The sequence below is a fragment of the Pezoporus flaviventris genome, unplaced genomic scaffold (genome assembly GCF_033815535.1).
Source record: "Pezoporus flaviventris isolate CSIRO_AGI_PZ_B2104156 unplaced genomic scaffold, CSIRO_AGI_Pfla_v1 ptg000383l, whole genome shotgun sequence".
In the NCBI taxonomy this organism is placed as follows: domain Eukaryota; kingdom Metazoa; phylum Chordata; class Aves; order Psittaciformes; family Psittacidae; genus Pezoporus; species Pezoporus flaviventris.
Window position 1 is genome coordinate 433,421 of NW_026892930.1, and position 23,170 is coordinate 456,590.

Here is a 23,170-nt window from a genome sequence, read left to right on the forward strand (position 1 = left end):
ATTATAGCCTCATGGAGCCCCATTATTGCATCATAGAGCCCCATTATTGCGTCAGAGAAACCCCATTAGTGCATCATAGAGCCCAACTTATTTCCCCATAGAGCCTAGTATTGCCTCATAGAGCTCCATTATTACCTCGTAGAGCCCCATTATTGCGTTTTAGAGCCCTATTATTGGCTCAGAGAGCCCCATTATTGCATCATAGAGACCCTTTATAACCACACAGAGCCCCATTATTGCCTCATAGAGTTCATTATAGCATCATAGATCCCCATTATAACCTCATAGAGCCCCATTATAGCCTCGTAGACGTCATTATAGCCATCATTGAGCCCCAGTATTGCGTCATCTAGCCCCGTTATTGCCTCATAGACCCCCATTATTACCTCGTAGAGCCCCATTATTGCATTATAGAGCCCCATTATTGCTTCATAGTGTTCCATTATTGCATCACAGAGCCCCATTATTGCCTCATAAATCCTATTATAGCCTCATAGACCCCATTATAGCCTCATAGATCCCCATTATTGCCTCATAGAGCCCCATTATTGCATTATAGCGCGTCATTATTACCTCATAGAGCCCCATTATTGCTTCATAGTGTTCCATTATGGCATCACAGAGCCACATTATTGCCTTATAAATCCTATTATAGCCTCATAGACCCCATTATAACCTCATAGAGCCCCATTATAGCCTCATAGAGCCCCATTATTGCCTCATAGAGCCCCATTAGTGCATCATAGAGCCCAACTTATTTCCCCATAGAGCCTATTATTGCCTCATAGAGCCCCATTATTACCTCATAGAGCCCCATTATTGCCTAATAAAGACCCATTATTACTTCGTAGAGCCCCATTATTGCGTTTTAGAGCTCCATTATTGGCTCAGAGAGCCCCATTATTGCATCATAACCCTTTATAACCACAGAGAACACCATGATTGCCTCATAGACTTCATTACAGCCTCCTAGAGCTCCATTGTTGCGACATAGAGCCCCATTATTGCCTCATAGAGCCCCATTATTGCCTCATAGAGCCCCATTATTGCGTCATAGAGCCCCTTTATAACGACATAGAGCCCCATTATTGCCTCATAGAGCCCCATTATTGCATCATAGCGCCCCATTATTGCCTCATAGAGCCCCATTATTACATCATAGAGCCCCAGTATTGCTCACAGAGCCCAATTATTACCTCGTAGAGTCCTCTTATAGCCTCACAGAGCCCCATTATAACACCATAGACGCCATTATAGTCTCGTAAACCTCATTATAGCCTCTTAGAGCCCCATTATTGCCTAATAGAGCGCCGTTATTGCCTCAGAGCCCCATTATTGCTTCCTATACCCCATTATAGCCTCATAGAGCCCCATTATTGCGTCATAGAGCCCTATTAAAACCTCATAGAGCCCCATTATTGCCTCATAGAGCCCCAGTATTGCATCATAGAGCCCCATTATTGCCTCATAAACCCTATTATAGCCTAACACATCCCCATTATAACCTCATAGAGGCCCATTATAGCCTCAAAGACATCATTATAGCCTCACAGAGTCGCATTATTTCCTCATAGAGCCCCATTATGCAACATAGAGGCCCATTATAACCTCATAGAACCTCATTATTGCATCAGAGCCCCATTATTGCCTCATAGAGCCCCATTATTGCATCATAGAGCCCAATTCTTTCTTCATAGAGCACCATGATTGCAACATAGAGCCCTATTATTTACTTGTAGAGTCCTATTATTGCTCCATAGAACCCCAGAATAGCCTCATAGACCCCATTATAACCTCATAGAGTCCCATTGTTGCTATATAGAGCCTCATTATTCCCTCATAGAGCCCTATTACTGCCTCATCGAGGCCAATTATAAACCCATAGAGCCCCATGATCGCCTCATAGGCCTCATTATAGCCATCATTGAGCCCCAGTATTGCGTCATCTAGCCCTGTTATTGCCTCATAGACCCCCATTATTACCTCGTAGAGCCCCATTATTGCATCATAGAGCCCCATTATTGCTTCATAATGTTCCATTATTGCATCACAGAGCCCCATTATTGCCTCATAAATCCTATTATAGCCTCATAGAGCCCCGTTATAGCCTCATAGAGCCCCATTATAGCCTTATAGAGCCCCATTATTGCCTCATAGAGCCCCATTATTGAATCATAGCGCCTCATTATTACCTCATAGAGCCCCATTACTGCTTCATAGTGTTCCATTATTGCATCACAGAGCCCCCTTATTGCCTCATAAATCCTATTATAGCCTCATAGACCCCATTATAACCTCATAGAGCCCCATTATAGCCTCATAGAGCCCCATTATTGCCTCATAGAGCCCCATTATTGCATCATAGAGCCCCATTATTGCGTCATAGAACCCCCATTAGTGCATCATAGAGCCCAACTTATTTCGCCATAGAGCCTATTATTGCCTCATAGAGCCCCATTATTACCTCATAGATCCCCATTATTGCCTCATAGAGCCCCGTTATTGCCTCATAGAGCCCCATTATTGCCTCATATACCCCATTATAGCCTCATAGAGCCCCATTATTGCCTCATAGAGCCCCGTTATTGCCTCATAGAGCCCCATTATTGCCTCATAAACCCTATTATAGCCTAACACATCCCCATTATGACCTCATAGAGGCCCATTATAGCCTCAAACACATCATTACAGCCTCATAGTGCCACATTATTGCCTCATAGAGCCCCATTATTGCCTCATAGAGCCCCGTTATTGCCTCATAGAGCCCCATTATTGCCTCATAAACCCTATTATAGCCTAACACATCCCCATTATGACCTCATAGAGGCCCATTATAGCCTCAAACACATCATTACAGCCTCATAGTGCCACATTATTGCCTCATAGAGCCCCATTATTGCATAATAGAGCCCCAATACTGACTCACAGAGCCCCATTATTGCCTCATAGAGCCCCATTATTGCCTCATAGACTTCATTATAGCCTCATAGAGCCCCATTATAACCTCATAGAGTTCCCTTATTGCATCATAGAGCCCCAGTACTGACTCACAGAGCCCAATTATTGCCTCATAGAGCCCCATTAGTGCGTCATAGAACCCAAATTATTTCCCCATAAAGCCTATTATTGCCTCCTAGAGCCCGATAACCTCGTAGAGCCCCATTATTGTATTTTAGAGCCCCATTATTGGCTCAGAGAGCCTTATTATTGCATCATAGAGACCCTTTATAACCACAGAGAGCCCCATTATTGCCAAATAGACTTCATTATAGCCTCCTAGAGACCCGTTGTTGCGACATAGAGCCCCATTATTGCCTCATAGAGCCCCAGTATTGCCTCATAGAGCCCCATTATTGCGTCATAGAGCCCCTTTATAACGACATAGAGCCCCATTATTGCCTTATTTAGCCCCATTATTGCCTCATAGAGCTCCATTATTGCGACATAGAGCTCCATTATTGCATCATAGACCCCATTATTGCCTCATAAACCCTATTATAGCCTAACACATCCCCATTATAACCTCATAGAGGCCCATTATAGCCTCAAACACATCATTACAGCCGCATAGAGCCCCATTATTGCATCATAGAGCCCCAGTATTGCTCACAGAGCCCCATTATTACCTCGTAGAGCCCCGTTATAGCCTCATATAGCCACATTATAACCCCATAGACGCCATTATAGCCTCGTAGACCTCATTATAGCCTCATAGAGCCCCCATTATAGCCTCATAGAGCCCCATTATTGCCTAATAGAGCCCCGTTATTGCCTCATAGAGCCCCATTATTGCCTCATATACCCCATTATAGCCTCATAGAGCCCCATTATTGCATAATAGAGCCCCAGTACTGACTCACAGAGCCCCATTATTGCCTCATAGAGCCCCATTATTGCCTCATAGACTTCATTATAGCCTCATAGTGCCCCATTAAAACCTCATAGAGCCCCATTATTGCATCATAGAGCCCCATTATTGCCTCATAAACCCTATTATAGCCTAACACATCCCCATTATAACCTCATAGAGGCCCATTATAGCCTCAAAGACATCATTATAGTCTCGTAGAGCCTCATGATTGCCTCATAGAGCCCCATTATTGCATCATAGAGGCCCATTATAACCTCATAGAGCCCCATTATTGCATCCTAGAGCCCCATTATTGCATCCTAGACCCCATTGTAGCCTCATAGAGTCCCATTGTTGCTATATAGAGCCCCATTATAGCCTCATAGACTTCATTATAGCCATCATTAAGCCCCTGAATTGTGTCATAGGGCCCCGTTATTGCCTCATAGAGCCCCATTATTGCCTCATAGAGCCCCTTTATAACGACATAGAGCCCCATTATTGCATCATAGCGCCCCGTTATTACCTCGTAGAGCCCCATTATTGCGTTTCAGAGCCTGATTATTGGCTCATAGAGCCACATTATTGCATCATAGAGACCCTTTATAACCACATATAGCCCTATTATTGCCTCATAGACTTCATTATAGCCTCCTAGAGACCCATTGTTGCGACATAGAGCCCCATTATTGCCTCATAGAGCCCCATTATGGCCCCATAGAGCCCCATTATTGCGTCATAGAACCCCCATTATTGCATCATAGAGCCCCATGATTGCTTCATAGAGCCCCATTATAACCTCATAGACCCAAATTATTTCCCCATAGAGCCCCATTATTGCCTCATAGAGCCCTATTATTGCGTCATAGAGCCCCCATTATTGCCTCATAGAGCCCCATGATTGTTTCATAGAGCCCCATTGTAACCTCATAGAGCCAAATTATTTCCCCATAGAGCCTATTATTGCCTCATAGAGCCCCATTATTGCCTCATAAACCCTATTATAGCCTAACAGAGCCCCATTATAACCTCATAGAGCCCCATTATTGCTTCATAAACCCTATTATAGCGTAACAGAGCCCCATTATAACCTCATAGAGCCCCATTATTGCATCAAAGAATCCCAGTATTGCTCACAGAGCCCATTGTTACCTCGTAGAGCCCCGTTATAGCCTCTTAGAGCCGCATTGTAACCCCATAGACGCCATTATAGCCTCCTCGACCTCATTATAGCCTCATATACCCCATTATTGCCTAATAGAGCCCCGTTATTGCCCCATAGAGCCCCATTATTGCCTCATATACCCCATTAAAACCTCATAGAGCCCCATTGTTGCCTCACAGAACCCGATTATTACCGCATACAGCCCCCTTATTGCCTAATAGAGGCACATTATTGCCTCATAGACACCCATTGTTGCCTCATTGAGCCCCATTATTGCCTAATAGAGCCCCTTTATAACGACATAGAGCCCCAATATTGCCTCCTAGAGCCCCATTGTTGCGACATAGAGTCCCTTTGTAACCACATAGAGCCCCAGTACTGTCTCATAGAGCCCCATTATTACCTCCTAGAGCCCCATTATTGCCTAATAGAGCCCCATTATTGCCTCATAGACCCCCATTGTTGCCTCATAGATCCCCATTATTGCCTCATAGAGCCCCTTTATACCGACATAGAGCCCCAATGTTGCCTCATAGACCCCCATTTTTGCGACATAGAGCCCCATTATTGCCTCATAGAGCCCCATTATTGCGTCATAGAGCCCCATCATTGTGTCATAGAACCCCCATTAGTGCATCATAGAGCCCCATGATTGCTTCATAGAGCCCCATTATAACCTAATAGAGCCCCATTATAGCCTCATAGAGCTCCATTATTGCCTCATAGAGCCCCATTATTGCATCATAGAGCCCCAGTATTGCTCACAGAGCCCCATTATTACCTCGTAGAGGCCCGTTATCGCCTCATAGAGCCACATTATAACCCTGTAGACGCCATTATAGCCTCGTAGACCTCATTATAGCCTCATAGAGCCCCATTATTGCCTAATAGAGCCCTGTTATTGCCTCATAGAGCCCCATTATTGCCTCATATACCCCATTATAGCCTCAGAGAGCCCCATTATTGCGTCATAGAGCCCCATTAAAACCTCATAGAGCCCCAGTATTGCCTCACAGAGACCGATTATTGCGGCATAGAGCCCCATTATTGCCTAATAGAGGCCCATTATTGCGTGATAGAGCCCCATTGTTGCGACTTAGAGCCCCATTATTACCTCATAGAGGCCCATTATTGTCTCATAGAGCCCCATTATTGTCTCATAGAGCCCCATTGTTGCCTCATAGAGCCCCATTATTGCCTCATAGAGCCCCTTTATAATGACATAGAGCCCCAATATTGCCTCATAGACCCCCATTGTTGCGACATAGAGCCCCAGTATTGCTCACAGAGCCCCATTATTGCCTCATAGAGACCCTTTATAATTACATAGAGCCCCATTATTGCCTCATAGACCTCATTATTGCCTCCTAGAGCCCCATTGTTGCGACATAGAGCCCCAGTATTGCTCACAGAGCCCCATTATTACCTCGTAGATCCCCGTTATAGCCTCATAGAGCCCCATTATAACCCCATAGACGCCATTATAGCCTCGTAGACCTCATTATAGCCTCATAGAGCCCCATTATTGCCTAATAGAGCCCCGTTATTGCCTCATAGAGCCCCATTATTGCCTCATATACCCCATTATAGCCTCATAGAGCCCCATTATTGTGTCATAGAGCTCCATTAAAACCTCATAGAGCCCAATTATTGCATCATAGAGCCCCAGTATTGCCTCATAGAGGCCGATTATTACCGCATAGAGCCCCATTATTGCCTAATACAGGCCCATTATTGCCTCATGGAGCCCCATTGTTGCGACATAGAGCCCCGCTATTGCCTCTTAGAGCCCCATTATTGTGTCATAGAGCCCCTTTGTAACCACATAGAGCCCCACTATTGCCTCATAGAGCCCCATTATTACCTCATAGAGCCCCATTATTGCCTATTAGAGCCCCATTATTGCCTCATAGACCCCCATTGTTGCCTCATAGAGCCCCTTTATAACGACATAGAGCCCCAATATTGCCTCATAGACCCCCATTGTTGTGACATAGAGCCCCATTATTGCCTGATACAGCCCCATTATTGCCTGATAGAACTCCATTATTGCGTAATAGAACGCTTTATAGCTTCATAGAGCTTTATTATAACATCATAGAGCCCTATAATAGCCTCATAGAGCCCCATTATTGCCTCATAGAGCCCCATTATTGCATCATAGAGCTTCAGTATTTACTCATAGAGCCCCATTATTACCTCGTAGAGCCCTATTATTGCGTCGTAGAGCCCCATTATTGCCTCATAGAGCCCCATTATTGCCTCATAGAGACCCTTTATAATTACATAGAGCCCCATTATTGCCTCATAGACCTCATTATTGCCTCCTAGAGCCCCATTGTTGCGACATAGAGCCCCATTATTGCCTCATAGAGCTCCATTATTGCGTCATAGAACCCCCATTTGTGCGTCATAGAGCCCCATGATTGCTTCATAGAGCCCCATTATAACCTCATAGAGCCAAATTATTTCCCCATAGAGGCCATTATTGCCTCATAGAGCCCGATTCTTACGTCATAGAGCCCCATTATTGCCTCATAAACCCTATTATAGCCTAACAGAGCCCCATTATAACCTCGTGGAGCCCCATTATATCCTCATACAGCCCCATTATGGCCTCATAGAGCCCCATTATTGCATCATAGAGCCCCAGTATTGCTCACAGAGCCCCATTATTACCTCGTAGAGCACCATTATTGCCTCATAGAGCCCCATTATTACCTCGTAGAGCCCCAGTATTGCGTTTTAGAGCCCCATTTTTGCCTCATAGAGCCCCATTAAAGCCTCATAGACCCCATTATTTCCTCATTGAGCCCCATTACTGCCTCATAGGGCCCCATTGTTACGACATAGAGCCCCATTATTCCTTGTAGATCCCCGTTATAGCCTCATAGAGCCCCATTATGAACCCATAGACACCATTATAGCCTCGTAGACCTTATTTAACCTCATAGAGCCCCATTATTGCCTAATAGAGCCCTGTTATTGCGTCATAGAGTCTCATTATTGCCCCATACAGCTGCATTATAGCCCATAGAGACCCATTACTGCCTCATATACCCCATTATTCTGTCATAGAGCCCCATTAAAACCTCATAGAGCCCGGTTATTCTATTATAGAGCTCCAGTATTGCCTCATAGAGCCCCATTATAACGACATAGAGCCCCATTATTGCCTAATAGAGCCCAATTATTGCTTCATAGAGCCCCATTGTTGCCTCATAGAGCCCCATTATTGCCTCATAGAGCCCCTTTATAACGACATAGAGCCCCATTATTGCCTCATAGACTCCCATTGTTGCGACATAGAGCCCTATTATTGCCTCATAGATCCCCATTATTACCTCATAGAGCTCCATTATTGCATCATAGAGCTCGATTGTTGCCTCATAGAGTCCCAGTATTGACTCACAGAGCCCCATTATTACCTCGTAGAGCCCCATTATTGCCACATAGAGCCCCATTATTACCTCGTAGAGCCCCAGTATTGCGTTTTAGAGCCCCATTATTGGCTCATAGAGCCCCATTATTGCATCATAGAGACCCTTTATAACCGCATAGAGCCCCATTATTGCCTCATAGAGCCCCATTATTGCCTCATAGAGCTCCATTATTGCGTCAAGGTGCTCAATTATTACGTCATAGAACCGCCATAATATCCTTATAGAGCCCCATTATTGCATCATAGAGCCTTATTATTGTATTATAGAGCCCCGTTATTGCCCATAGAGGCCCATAATAGCCTCATAGACCCCCTTTATAGCCTCATAGAGCGCCATTATAACCCCACAGAGCCCCATTATTGCCCCATAGAGCTGCATTATAACCCCATAGAGCCCCATTACTTCCTCATATACCCCAATATATCCTCATAGATCCCCATTTTTGCATTATAGAGCCCCATTATTGCCTCAGAGAACCACATTTTTACCTTATAGAGCTCAATTATTGCCGCATTGAGCCTCAGTATTGCCGCATAGAGCCTCAGTATTGCCTCATAGAGTCCCATTATAACCTCATAGAACCGCATTATTGCATCACAGGGCCCCATTATTGTCTAATAGAGCCCCTTTATTGCATCATGGAGCCCCATTATTTCCGCATAGAGCCCCATTATTACCTCATAGAGCCCCATTATTGCCTCATAGAGCCCCATTATTACCTCATAGAGTCCCAATATGGCGTCATAGAGCCGCATTATTACCACGTATAGCCCCATTATTGCGTTATCCAGCACCATTATTGCCTCATAGAGCCCCATTTTTGAGACATAAAGCCCCATTATTGCCTCATAGAGCCCTATTATTGCGTTATAGAGCTCCATTATTGTGTCATAGAACCCCCATAAATGCCTCATAGAGCCCCATTATTGCATCATAGAGCCCCATTATAACCTCATCGAGCACCATTATTGCATCATAGAGCCCCAATATTGCCTCATACAGCCCCATTATTGCGTCATAGAGCTCCATTATTGCCTCATAGAGCCGCCTTATTACATCATACAGCCCCATTATTACCTCATAGATCACCATTATTGCAACATAGAGCCCCATGATTGCCTCACAGAGCTCCGTTATTGCTCCATAGAGCCCCATAGTAGCCTCATAGACCCTATTATTGCCTCATAGAGCGCCATTATTGCGTAATAGAGCCCCGTTATTGCAACATAGAGCCCCATTATTGCGTCATAGAGCTCCATTATTGCGTCATAGAACCCCCATTATTGCCTCATAGAGACCCAGTATTGCCTCAAGGAGCCCTATTATTACCTCATAGAGCCCATTAGTGCCTCATAGAGCCCCATTATTGCCTCATAGAGCCCCAGTATGGCTTCATAGAGCCGCATTATTACCTCGTAGAGCCCCATTATTGCGTTATAGAGCACCATTATTGCCTCATAGAGCCCTATTATTGCAGCACAGAGCCCCATTATTGCCTCATAGAGCCCCATTTTTGCCTCACAGAGCCCCATTATTGCCTCTGAGAGCCCCATTATTGCGTCGTAGAGCCCCATTATTGCCTCATAGGGCCACATTATTACCTTATAGAGCTCAATTATTGCCTCATAGAGCCCCATTATTGCCTCATAGAGTCCCATTATACCCTCATAGAGCTGCATTATTGCATCACAGAGCCCCATTATTGCCTAATAGAGCCCCATTATTACCTCATAGAGCCCCATTATTGCCTCATAGAGCCCCATTATTGCCTCATAGAGCCCCAATACAGCTTCATAGAGCCACATTCTTGCGTAGAGCCCCATTATTTCGTTATAGAGCACCATTATTGCATGATAGAGCCCTATTATCCATGATAGAGCTCCATTATTGCGTCATAGAACCCCCATATTTGTCTCATAGAGCCTCATTATTGCATTATAGAGCACCATTAATAACCTCATAGAGCCCCATTATTGCGTCATAGAGCCTCATTATTGCCTCATAGAGCCCCAATATGGCTTCATAGAGCCGCATTCTTACCTTATAGAGCCCCATTATTGCATTATAGAGCACCATTATATCCTCATAGAGCCCCATTATTGTCTCATAGACCCCCATTATTGCCTAATAGAGCCCAATTATTTCATCATAGTGCCTCATTATTACAACATTGAGCCCCATTATTGCCTCATAGAGCCCCATTATTGTCTCATAGAGCTCCTTTATTGCCTCGTTGAGCCCCATTATTACCTCATAGAGCCCGTTATTTCCTCATAGAGCCCCATTATTGCCTCATAGAGTCCCAATATGGCTACATAGAGCCGCATTATTACCTCGTAGAGCCCCATTATTGGGTAATAGAGCCCCATTATTGCATGATAGAGCCCTATTATTGCGTCACAGAGCTCCATTATTGCATCATAGAACCCCCAATAATTGCCTCATAGAGCCCCATTATTGCATTGTAGAGCACCATTATAACCTCATAGAGCCTTATTATTGTCTCATAGAGCCCCACTATTGCCTCATAGAGCCCCGTTATTGCCTCATAGAGCCCCTTTATTGCCTCATAGAGCCCCATAATAGCCTCATAGACCCCATTAATGCCTCATAAAGCCCCATTATTGCCTGATAGAGACCTATTATTGCCTCATAGTGCCCCATTATTGCCTCATGGAGCCCCATTGTTTGGATATAGCGCCCCATTATTCCCTCATAGAGCCCCATTACTGCCTCATAGAGCCTCATTGTAACCCCATAAAGCCCCATTATAGCCTCATAAACCTCATTATAGCCATCATAGAGCCCCGGTGTTGCATCATAGAGCCCCATTATTACCACGTACAGCCCCATTATTGGGTTATAGAGCCCCATTATTGCTTCATAGAGTTCCATTATTGCATCAAAGAGCCCCATTATTGCCTCGTAAAACCTATTATAGCCTCATAGAGCCCCATTATTGCCTCACAGGGCCCCCTTATTGCCTCATAGAGCCTCTTATTGCCTCATAGAGCCCCTTATAACCTCATAGAGCCCCATTATTGCATCACAGAGCCCCATTATTGCCTTTTAGAGCTCCATTATTGCATCATAGAGCCCCATTATTGCCTCATAGAGCCCCATTATTGCGTCATAGATCTCCATTATTGCGTCATAGAACCCCCATTATTGCTTCTTAGAGCCCCATTATTGCTTCATATAGCCCCATTATAACCTCATAGACCTCATTATTGCATCACAGAGCCCCATTATTGCCTCATAGAGCCCTATTATCGCCTCAGAGAGCCCCTTTATAATCACATAGAGCCCCGTTATTGCGTCATAGTCTCCCATTATTGCCTCATAGAGCCCCATTATAGCCTCATAGAGCCCCATTATTACCTCATAGAGCCTCATTATTGCGTCATAGATCCTTTTTATAACCACATAGAGCCCCATTATTGCATCACAGAGCCCCATTATTGCCCCATAGAGCCCCATTATTTCATCATAGGTACCCATTATTGCCTCATAGATCCCCATTATTTCCTCATAGAGCCCCATTATTGCCTCGTAGAGCCCATTATTTTGTCATAGAGCCGCATTATAGCCTCACAGAGCCCCATTATTGCCTCATAGAGCCCCATTATTGCCTCAGAGAGCCCCATTATTAGTATTTGATGAGAAAATGAACATGAGCCATCAGTGTGCTCGTGCAGCCAAGAAAGCGAATCTTATCCTGGGCTGCATCAAAAGGAGCGTTACCATCAGGTCGAAGGAGGTGATCCTGCCCCTCTACTCTTCTGTCGCGAGACCTCACCTGGAGCATTGTGTGCAGTTCTGGTGTCCTCAACATAAAAAGGACATGGAACTGTTGGAACAAGTCCAGAGGAGGGAAAGAGGGTGATCAGGGTGTGAAGCACCTCCCGTATGAAGACAGGCTGAGGTAGCTGGGGCTCTTCAGTCTGGAGAAGAGAAGGCTGCGCGAAGACCTCATAGCAGCCTTGCAGTATCTGAAAGGGGGCTATGGGGTTGCTGTGGAGGGACTCTTCAGTAGGGACTGTAGTGGCAGTACAAGGGGTAACAGGTTAAAACTGAAACCGGGGAAGATTAGATTGGATCTAAGGAGGAAATTCTTTCCTGTTAGGGTGGTGAGGCACTGGAATGGGTTGCCCAGGGAGGTTGTGAATGCTCCATCCCTGGCAGTGTTCAAGAACAGGTTGGACGAGGCCTTGGGTGATATGGTTTAGTGTGAGGTGTCCCTGCCCATGGCAGGGGGGTTGGAACTGGATAATCTTAAGGTCCTTTCCAACCCGAACCATTCTATGATTCTATGATTTTTCCATGACTCCACTATCACTCCTTATTGACTCCTCTATGACTACTCTATGACTCCTCTGACTACTCTATGACTCCTGTATGACTTCGCTATGACACTTCTATGACTCTATGACTTTATGACTCCTCTCCAACTCCTATATGACTCCTGTATGAATACTCTTAGACTCCTCTATGACTCCTCTAAGACTCTATGACTCCTCTATGACAGTATAACTCCTCTCTGACTCCTCTATGTATCCTCTATGACCCCTCAGTGACCCCTCTTTGAAACCTCTATGACCCGTCTATGACTTCTCTATGAGTTCTCTATGACTCCCCTAAGACTCTTTTCGGACTCCTCTCTGACACATCTCAGACTCCTCTATGACTCCTCTATGACCCCTAATTGACTGCTCTTTAATCCTCTATGACTTCTCTATGACACTATAACACCTCTATGACTCCTCTATGACTCTTCTTTGACTTCTCTATGACTCCTCTATGACTCTTCTATGACTGCTCTGACTGCTGTATGACTCCTCTATGACTCCTCTATGAGTTCTCTATGACTGCTGTTACTGCTCTGACTCCTCTATGACTCCGCTATGACTCCTCTGACTCCTCTATGACTGCTCTGACTGCTCTGTGACTTCACCATGACTCCTCTATGACTCTTCTATGACTCCAATATGACTCTCCTATGACTCCTCTATAACTCTATGACTCCTCTATTACTCTCTATGACTCCTCCATGACACCTCTCTGATGTTTCTATGATGCCTTTATGACAGCTCTATGCTACCTCTGTGACTCTGCTATGATTCCTATGACCCTTCTATGACCCCTCTATGGCCCCTTCTATGACTCTTCTATGACTGATACTTGACTGCTCTATGACTCCTCTAGGTCACCTCTATGACTCTATGACACTATGACTCCTCTCCAACTCCTCTATGACTCTAGGACACTATGAGTCCTCTATGAATATTCTATGACTCCTATATGAGTCCTCTAAGACTCCCCTATGGCTCCTCTGTGACTCTTCTATGACACCTCTATGAGTTCAGTATGACTCTTCTTTGTCTCCACTATGACTCCTCTGACTCCTCTATGACTCCTCTCACTCCTCTATGACTCCTCTTTGACTCTTCTATGACACCTCTATGATGCCTCTATGACACCTCTATGATGCCTCTAAGACTCCTCTATGACGCCTCTATGACCCCTATGACTCCTATGACTCCTCTAGGAGCCCTCTAGGAGCCCTCTATGACTCTTCCAATATGACACCTCTATGACGCATCTATGACGCTTCTATGATGACTCTGTGCCCTGTCTATGACTCCGGTATGAGTGCTGTACGTCCCCACTATGATTCATCTATGACTCCTCTATGACCTCACTATGAACCCTCTATGACTCCTCTAAGACTTTTCTATGACTCCTCTATGATACCCCTATGACTCCTACATGACTCCTCCATGACGCCTCCATGATTCTTCTATGAATTCTCTATGACTCCTCTAGACTTTATGACACAATTGCTCCTCTATGACTCCCCTATGACTTGCCTAGGACTCCTCTATGACTCCTCTATGACTCAGCTATGACTCTTTTATGAATCCTCCATGACTCCTCCATGACTCCTCTATGACCGCTCTATGACCCCTCTATGACTGGTCTATGAACTCTATATGACTCCTCTATGACTTCTCTATGACTCCTCTAGGTCTCCACTATGATTCCTCTGACTCCTCTATGACACCTCAGACTCCTCTATGATTCCTCTGTGACTTTTCTATGACTCCTCTATGACTCCTCTATGACTCCTCTATGACACCTCAGACTCCTCTATGATTCCTCTATGACTTTTCTATGACTCCTCTATGACTCCTCTATGACTATATGACACCAGAGTAACTCGATGACTTCTATATGCCTCCTCCATGACTCCTCCATGACTCCTCCAGGAATCCACCATGACAGCTATACCACTCCTCTATGACTCCACTATGACTCCTCCATGAGTCCTCCATGAATCCTTCAGGACTCCTCCATGACTCCTGCATGACTCCTTGTCCTTGGGTTCAGCAGTAGCAGTCATTTTTCTCCTTCTTGGTAGCTGGTGCAGTGCAGTGTTTTGACTTTCGGCTTGGGAACAGAGCTGATAACAAGGATGTTTTGGTTTGGCCAAGGACTTTGTGAGCCTCATGCTCTGCCAGGGAGGAGGGGAAGCCAGGAGGAAGCAGAGACAGGACACCTGACCCAAACTGACCAAAGAGGTATTCCATACCACAGCACGTCATGCCCAGGATGTAACTGGGAGTTAGCTGGAAGGGCTGGGAGACTGCAGGGTTGGAGGAGGTATCGGTCGGTGCTTGGTCGGGCTGGGGGGGCGAGTTATCAGTTGGCTGGTGGTGAGGTGATGTATTCTCTTCCCTTGTTATTTCCTTTATCATTATTATTATTGGTGGTAGCAGTAGTGATTTGTGTTATACCTTAGTTACTAAACTGTTCATATCTCAACCTGTGCGAGTTGTATTCTTTTCGATTCTCCTCTCCGTCCCTCCGGGAGTAGGGGGAGGGAAAGAAGGGGGGGAAGTGAGTGAACGAGTTACCTGACTGGGTTTAAACCACGACACCAGTCATTGGGAACTTCCCCTGACTGCCAGGATTTCTCAAATATGACGGCCAGCGACTTCGCAACTTCATTCGCCAGCTCCTTCAGGACCCGCGGGTGGATCTCACATGGACTTGTGCACATTCAGATTTTTAAGATGGTCTCGAACCAGTCCCTCTCCTACAAGACAAAACCAGCCCAAAACGACCTTGTAATGCTTCTGCTATGGGATACAGGGTCAGAGCCTCAAAACAGCCCCTAACCACGCCAAAAACACGCAAAAACCAGGTCAAAACACGCAAAGTAAAGCCCAAAACACGCCAAAACCACCCCAAAATCACCTTGTCCTGCTTCTGCTGTGGGATACAGGGTCAGAGCCCAAAAAGAAACACAAAACAGGCCAAAAAAACCTCACAAAACACCCCAAACCCACCTTGTTCTGCTTCTGCTATGGGATACAGGGTCAGAGCCCCGAAACAGCCCCAAAACAGGAGAAAAACAGAAGAAAATCACCCATAACCAGCCCCAAAACACCCCCAAACCAACCCAAAGCCACCTTGTTTTGCTTCTCCTATGGGATACAGGGTCAGAGCCCCCAAAATGGCCAAAACCAAACCAAAACACCCAAAAAATAGCCCAAAACCAACTTCTCCTGCTTCTGCTAAGAGATACAGGGTCAGAGCCCCAAAACAGACCTAAAACAGGACAAAAAAAACCCCAAACCCCTCAAAACAGCCCCAAAACGCCTCAAAACCAACTTGTACCTCTTCTCCTATGGGATACAGGGTCAGAGAGCCAAAACAGATTCAAAAGAGGCCAAAAACAACCCAAAACACCCCAAAACCAGACCAAACCCACCTTGTCTTGCTTCTGCTATGGGATACAGGGTCAGAGCCCCAAAACAAACCCCAAACCAACCCAAAACACCCCAAAAAAATGCCAAAAACCACCTTGTCCTGCTTCTGCTATGAGATACAGGGTCAGAGCCCCAAAACAGACCCAAAACCACCTTGTCCTGCTTCTCCTGTGGGATACAGGGTCAGAGCCTCAAAATAGCCCCAAAACTGGCCAAAACCAGGTGAAAACCAGGCCTAAAACCCCCAAGTAAACCCCAAAACAGGCCAAAACCACCCCAAAATCTCGTCCTGCTTCTTCTGTGGGATATAGGGTCAGAGCCCCAGAACAGGCCAAAACCAGGCCAAAAACATTCCAAAACCCCCAAAACAGGCCCAAAACACCTCAAAACCACAATGTCCTGCTTCTCCTATGGGATACAGGGTCAGAGCCCCAAAACAGACCCAAAACCGGCCAAACACAACCCCCAAAACACCCGAAAAAACAGCCCAAAACCGCCTTCTCCTGCTTCTGCTATTGGATAGAAGGTCAGAGCCCCAGAACAGCCCCAAAACACCCCAAAAACAGGACAAAACCAGCCCAGAATCACCTTGTCCTGCTTCTCCTGTGGGATACAGGGTCAGAGCCCCAAAACAGACCCAAAACAGGCCAAAAACACACCCCAAATCACACAAAAACACCCCTAAAACGGCCCAAACCTACCCCAAAACCACCTTCTCCTGCTTCTGCTATATGATACAGGGTCAGAGCCCCAAAACAGCCCCAAAACATGCCAAAAACAGTCAAAAACACCCAAAACAGCCCCAAAACACCCCAAGCCACGTTGTCCTGCTTCTGCTATGGCATACAGGGTCAGAGCCGCAAAACAGATCCAAAACAGCTCCAAAACAGACCAAAAACAGGTGAAAAACAGGCCAAAACACCCAAAGCAAACTGGAAACTGACCAAAACCACCCCAAAAATCCTTGTACTGCTTTTCCTATGGGACACATTTCAGAGCCCCAAAACAGACCAAAAACAGGCCAGAAACAACCCAAAACCCAGCCCAAAACCACCTTGCCCTGCTTCTCCTATGGAATACAAGGTCAGAGCCGCAAAACAGATCCAAAACAGCCCCAAAACAGACCAAAACCAGGCGAAAAACAGGCCAAAACACCCAAAGCAAACCGGAAACTGACCAAAACCACCCCAAAGTAACCTTGTCATGCTTCTCCTATGGGACACAGGTCAGAGCCCCAAAACAGACCAAAAACAGACCAAAACCACCCCAAAACCACCTTGTCCTGCTTCTCCTATGGGATACAGGGTCAGAGCCCCCAAATACCCCAAAACCAGCCCCAAAACACCCCAAAAGCAGACCAAAACCACCCCAAAACCACCTTGTCCTGCTTCTCCTATGGGATACAGGGTCAGAGCCCCCAAACACCCCAAAACCAGCCCCAAAACACCCCAAAAGCAGCCCAAAACCACCTTGTCCTGCTTCTCCTGTGGGATACAGGGTCAGAGCCCCAAAACAGACCCAACACAGTACAAAAACACCCCAAAACACCCCCAAACCACCTTGTCCTGCTTCTCCTGTGGGATACAGGGTCAGACTCTGAGAACAGCACCAAAACAGGCCAAAACCAGGCCAAAACCAAATAAAACACGCACAAAACAGTCCCAAAACAACACAAACCCAGCCCAAAACCACCTTGTCCAGCTTCTCCTTTGGGATACAGGGTCAGAGCCCAAAAAAAGACGCAAAACAGGCCAAAAGCAACACAGAACACCCCAAAACCCACCCCAAAAATTACCTTGTTCTGCTTCTCCTATAGGATACAGGGTCAGAGACCCAAAACAGACCAAAACCAGCCCCAAAACAGGCCAAAAACAGGTGAAAACCAGCCCAAAACACGCAAAGCAAAGCCCAAAACAGGCCAAAACCACCCCAAAATCACCTTGTCCTGCTTCTCCTGTGGGATACAGAGTCAGAGACCCAAAACAGACCCAAAAGAGGCCAAAAACATCCCAAAACACCCCAAAACCCACCCCAAAAATAACCTTGTCCTGCTTCTCCTATGAGATACAGGGTCAGAGCCCCAAAGCACCTTAAAAACAGGAGAAAACCCACCCCAAAACCACCTTGTCCTGCTTCTCCTGTGGGGTACAGGGTCAGAGCCCCCAAACAGACCCAAAACTGGCCAAAAACAACCTAAAACACCCCCAAAACAGCCCTAAACCATCTTGTCCTGCTTCTCCTAAGGGACACGGGGTCAGAGCCCCAAAAGAGCCTTAAAACAGACAAAAACCACCCCAAAACCCCAAAAACTACCCCCAAACCACCTTGTCCTGCCTCTCCTATGGGTGGCACCCAGTGAGTACCCAAAACATCCCCAAATCACCCCAACCCCCCCAAAATGGAACCTTCTGGAGGTCGCTGTGGAGCTGCTTTAGCCTGGCCTCGAGCTGCGACACCTTCTGGGGTAGGTCCAAGGCTGGGAGGGAGCTGGGGGGGGGGGTGGGGGGGTGGGGGGGTGGAGGGCAATGGGAGGGGGGGAATGGTGTGTCCGCATATTGGGGGGGTATCCCAGACCCACATGTGGGGGTCCCAGCTCCACATACAAGGGGGACAGGGGGGATCTCCATATGGGGGGGTCCCTGTACCTGATGGCGGGGGGGGCAGCGGCCTCTCCAGGGGTGGGGGCTCAGCACCGGCTCCTTGAGGGAGAACAGGGACACGGCCCTTTGCACTGGGGGGGTGGCACGTCAGCACCCCAAAACCAGCCCAAACCAGCCTAAAATTCCCCAAAACCAGACCAAAACAACCGTAATACCCCAAAACCAGTCCAAAACAACCAAAGTACCCAAAAACCAGCCCAAACCAGCCCAAAATACCCCCAAAGCCAGCCCCAAATCCCCCAAACCACCCCAAAACAGGCAAAATACCCCCAAACCAGCCCAAAATACACCAAAACCAGCTCAAAACACCCCAAAATACCCCCAAAATAGCCCAAGACAGCCAAAATACCCCAAAACCAGCCCAAAACACCCCCAAATACCCCAAAACCAGCCCAAAACAGCCCAAAACACTCCGAAGCACCCCTACAACACCCCAAAACACCTCCAAACCAGCCCAAAATACCTGCAAAACACCCCAAAACACCCCAAAACATCTCAAAACACCCACAAAGCAAACATCCCAAACCCAACCCAAAACCACCCCAAAACACCCCCGAAACAGCTCAAAACACCCCAAAAACACCCCAACCCCACTCCACAACAGGTTAACACTCCCAAAACACCCTGAAACAACCCCAAACTCCTTCAAAACACCATGAATCACCCAAAAACACCCCTAAAAGAACCCAAACCACCCAAAGCAGCCCAAAGCACCCTGAAAACCAGGCCAAAACAGCCCCTAAACTGATGAAAGAACCTGTTTGTAATAGATTTGGGTTTGGACCCTATGAGGGTTTCAATGCCTCTGTGCTGCTCTTGACAATGGGGTTTCAGCATTACAGATGGGAAACTGATAGGAGATGGGGCTTATGGGATCTACATGCATGCTGTGAGGCTCCGGGGGGGGGGGGGAATTGTAAACTGTAAATCAAAACCACGGTTAATTGCAAGCTGTAGATTGGGAGCTCTCTGTTGAGAGCAAGATGGAGCTGGTTCTTCAAGGCAATGCAGTGCAGTCCCTCTCCAGAATCCTTGTAACCCCCTTCAGGCACTGGAAGCTGCTCGGAGGTCTCTTCTCCAGCCCCAGTGTTAGCCTGGCTCTCAGCAGCTTCCTTCAAGGGGCTTCCATCACCTGCAGCAGCTCTCCTGATGTAGCACCCTCCATGGCCACAACAGACCCATGGGGCCTGATGCCCACCCCACAGCTCTGCCACTCCCCCAGCCCCACAGCTTCCACGTCCTCGCATGAGGGTACTGCTTCACCTCAATCCCAGGCATCTCCATCACTCCCAACATTCCCACTGCCCCCAAGAGCCCTGACACCCTCGAAGCATCCCATAACCCATCTGGTAATCAGAAACCCACCCCGCCCCAGCCGTCTCCATCCATCCCAGTGGCACTAAGCCACCCCAAAACTACATGGTATCCCAAACCCCAACCAACCCCAGGCATCTCCATCCCTTCCAATCCCCTAAATGGTACCCCTAAACCATTCCAAAATCCACTTTGTACCCCAAATCCAAACAACACAAGGCATCTCCAACCTAGATGGGAAACTAATAGGAGATGAGACTTATGGGATCGACATGTATCCATTCATCCATTCATCCATCATCCATCACCCATCCATCCATCCATCCATCATTCATCTTCCATCATCCATCATCCTTTCATTCATCCATCATCCATCCATCCATCACCCATCTTCCATTCATCATCCATCCTTCCATCATCAATCATCCATCCATCACCAGTCTATCATCCATCCATCCATCCATCCATCCATCCATCCATCCATCCATCCATCCATCCATCCATCCATTCATCCATTCATCCATCATTTGTCTTCCATCCATACATTCATCCATCCATCCATCATACATTCATCCATTCATCCGTCCATCCATCCGTCCATCCATCCATCCATCCATCCATCCATCCATTCATCTTCAATCATCGATCCATCAACAATTCAGCATCCATCCATCATCCATATTCCATCCATCATCCATCCATCCATCCATCATCCATCATCTATCCATCCATCCATCATCCATCCATGCATCTTCCATCCCTCTATCCATCCATCCATCCATCCATCCATCCATCCCTGGTCCACCCCTGGTCCATGGCTCCCCCTGTTCCCCCCACAGAAGACTAGCCCGGGTGATTTCCCCCCATGAGCCATCCCATCGCACAGAGGAAAGAATCCTTTAATGTGAGACTATGGTGGGAAAGGGACCTTGCATGCAGGTAAGATTCATTCCCATTGGACGTGCAGGGGTATGGGAACAAAGCACTGGAATGTGTTGCCCATCAAGGTTGTGAATGCTCCATCCCTGTCAGTGTTGAAGGCCAGGTTGGATGGATCCTTGGGTGACACGGTTTAGTGTGAGGTGTCCCTGCCCATGGCAGGGGGTTGGAACTGAGTGAGGGCCCCATCTTCTCTGCAGCTTCTGATAGTGGCTGACAGCGGGTCACCAAGTGCCCCGTGCTTATGGGGCTGCTCTGCTCCCCTAGCACCATGGATGCAGGTGGCTTCCTGCATGCAAGCCCATGGCTGCCCTCCCATCAAATGAAGCCTGCGAGCGAGCGCTGCAGGTACGTGCTGAGGCAAAGGGGCAGCCCCGTCGGTCAGCCCCCAAGGAGCTGAGCCTAACTCTGCTGCATCCCCATCCCTGCATGCTGCAGCTGCTCCCCCATTAACAGTGTCCATCAAAGAATGGGGCTTCCCATGGCAAAGGGGCTGGAGGCTCCTCCGCTGCCAAGGTCCACCTGGAAATGCACAAGAGCAAGCTCTGGGGCTGCTTGCGGGGATGGATCCATCAAAGCATAGGAAATGCAGGAAGATGCTCAACCTCTCCAGCTCACATTCCCACTTTAGGGCAACGCAGCTCCCAAAGCTGCCTTGCTGTGACATCACCCATCACGTATGACGTCACAAAGCACCGGCGCTTACATAACGCAGCCGGGTATAAAAGCAGGCCCGTCGCTGTGTCTGGGTCAGGAGGGAAGAGCTCTGCGAGCGGTTGGGTGTCATGTCCATTTGATGTCATTTTGTGCCGTACGGTGCCGTACTGTTGCGTACCGTACCGTGCCCTACCGTGCTGCGCCATTCCGTACCCTGCCCTACCGTTTTGTGCTGTGCCGTACCATTCCGTGCCGTACCGTACCATGTAATTTCATTTCATTTCATTTCATTTCATTTCATTTCATTTCATTTCATTTCATTTCATGTCCATTTGATGTCATTTTGTACCATACAGTGCCGTTCTGTACCGTACTGTGCCGTACCGTGCCGCGCCATACCGTACCATGCCCTACCGTTTTGTATCGTGGCGTGCCGTTCCGTACTGTACCGTACCATATAATTTAATTATATGTAATTTCCTTTCCTTTCCTTTCCTTTCATGCCCATTTGATGTCATTTTGTGCCGCACGGTGCAGTACCGTTGCGTACCGTACTGTGCTGTTCAGTGCTGCGCGATACCGTACCCTGCCCTACTGTTTTGTACCGTGCCGTACCGTTCCGTGCCGTACCGTACCATGTCATTTCATTTCATTTCATTTCATTTCATTTCACTTCATTTCATTTCCATTTCATGTCATTTTGTGCCGTACGGTGCCGTACCGTTGCGTACTGTACTGTGCCGTACCGTGCCGTGCCATACCGTACCATGCCCTACCGTTTCGTACCATGTCGTACCGTTCCGTACTGTACCGTACCATATAATTTAATTATATGTAATTTCCTTTCCTTTCCTTTCCTTTCCTTTCCTTTCCTTTCCTTTCCTTTCCTTTCTTTTCCTGTCCATTTGATGTCATTTTGTGCCGTACGGTGCAATACCGTTGCGTACTGTACTGTGCCGTTCCGTGCCGCGCGATACCATACCATGCCCTACTGTTTCGTGCTGTGCCGTAACGTTCCGTGCGGTACCGTACCGTACCATGCCATTTCATTTCATTTCATTTCATTTCATTTCATGCCGTACCGTTGCGTACTGTACTGTGCCGTACCGTGCCGCGCGATACTGTACCATGCCCTACCGCTTCGTACCATGCTGTACCGTTCCGTACCGTACCATACCATATAATTTAATTATATGTAATTTCATTTCATTTCATTTCATTTCATTTCATTTCATTTCATTTCATGTCCATTTGATGTCATTTTGTGCCGTATGGTGCCGTACCGTTCCGTGCCGTACCGTACCATGTCATTTCATTTCATTTCATTTCATTTCATTTCATTTCATTTCATTTCATTTCATTTCATG

The 23,170-nt window shown here is 46.9% G+C and overlaps 1 long non-coding RNA gene across 1 annotated transcript in view; it reads right to left on the bottom strand.

Annotated features, from left to right (window-relative positions):
- The window catches only part of LOC133263626 (uncharacterized), a 267,777-nt gene extending 248,772 nt beyond the window's left edge, over window positions 1–19,005 (bottom strand). The window contains exon 1 of the long non-coding RNA XR_009741512.1: window positions 18,946–19,005. This is a non-coding gene — a long non-coding RNA (uncharacterized LOC133263626). The remainder of the gene's footprint in view (window positions 1–18,945) is intronic.
- Window positions 19,006–23,170: the final 4,165 nt, after the last annotated feature.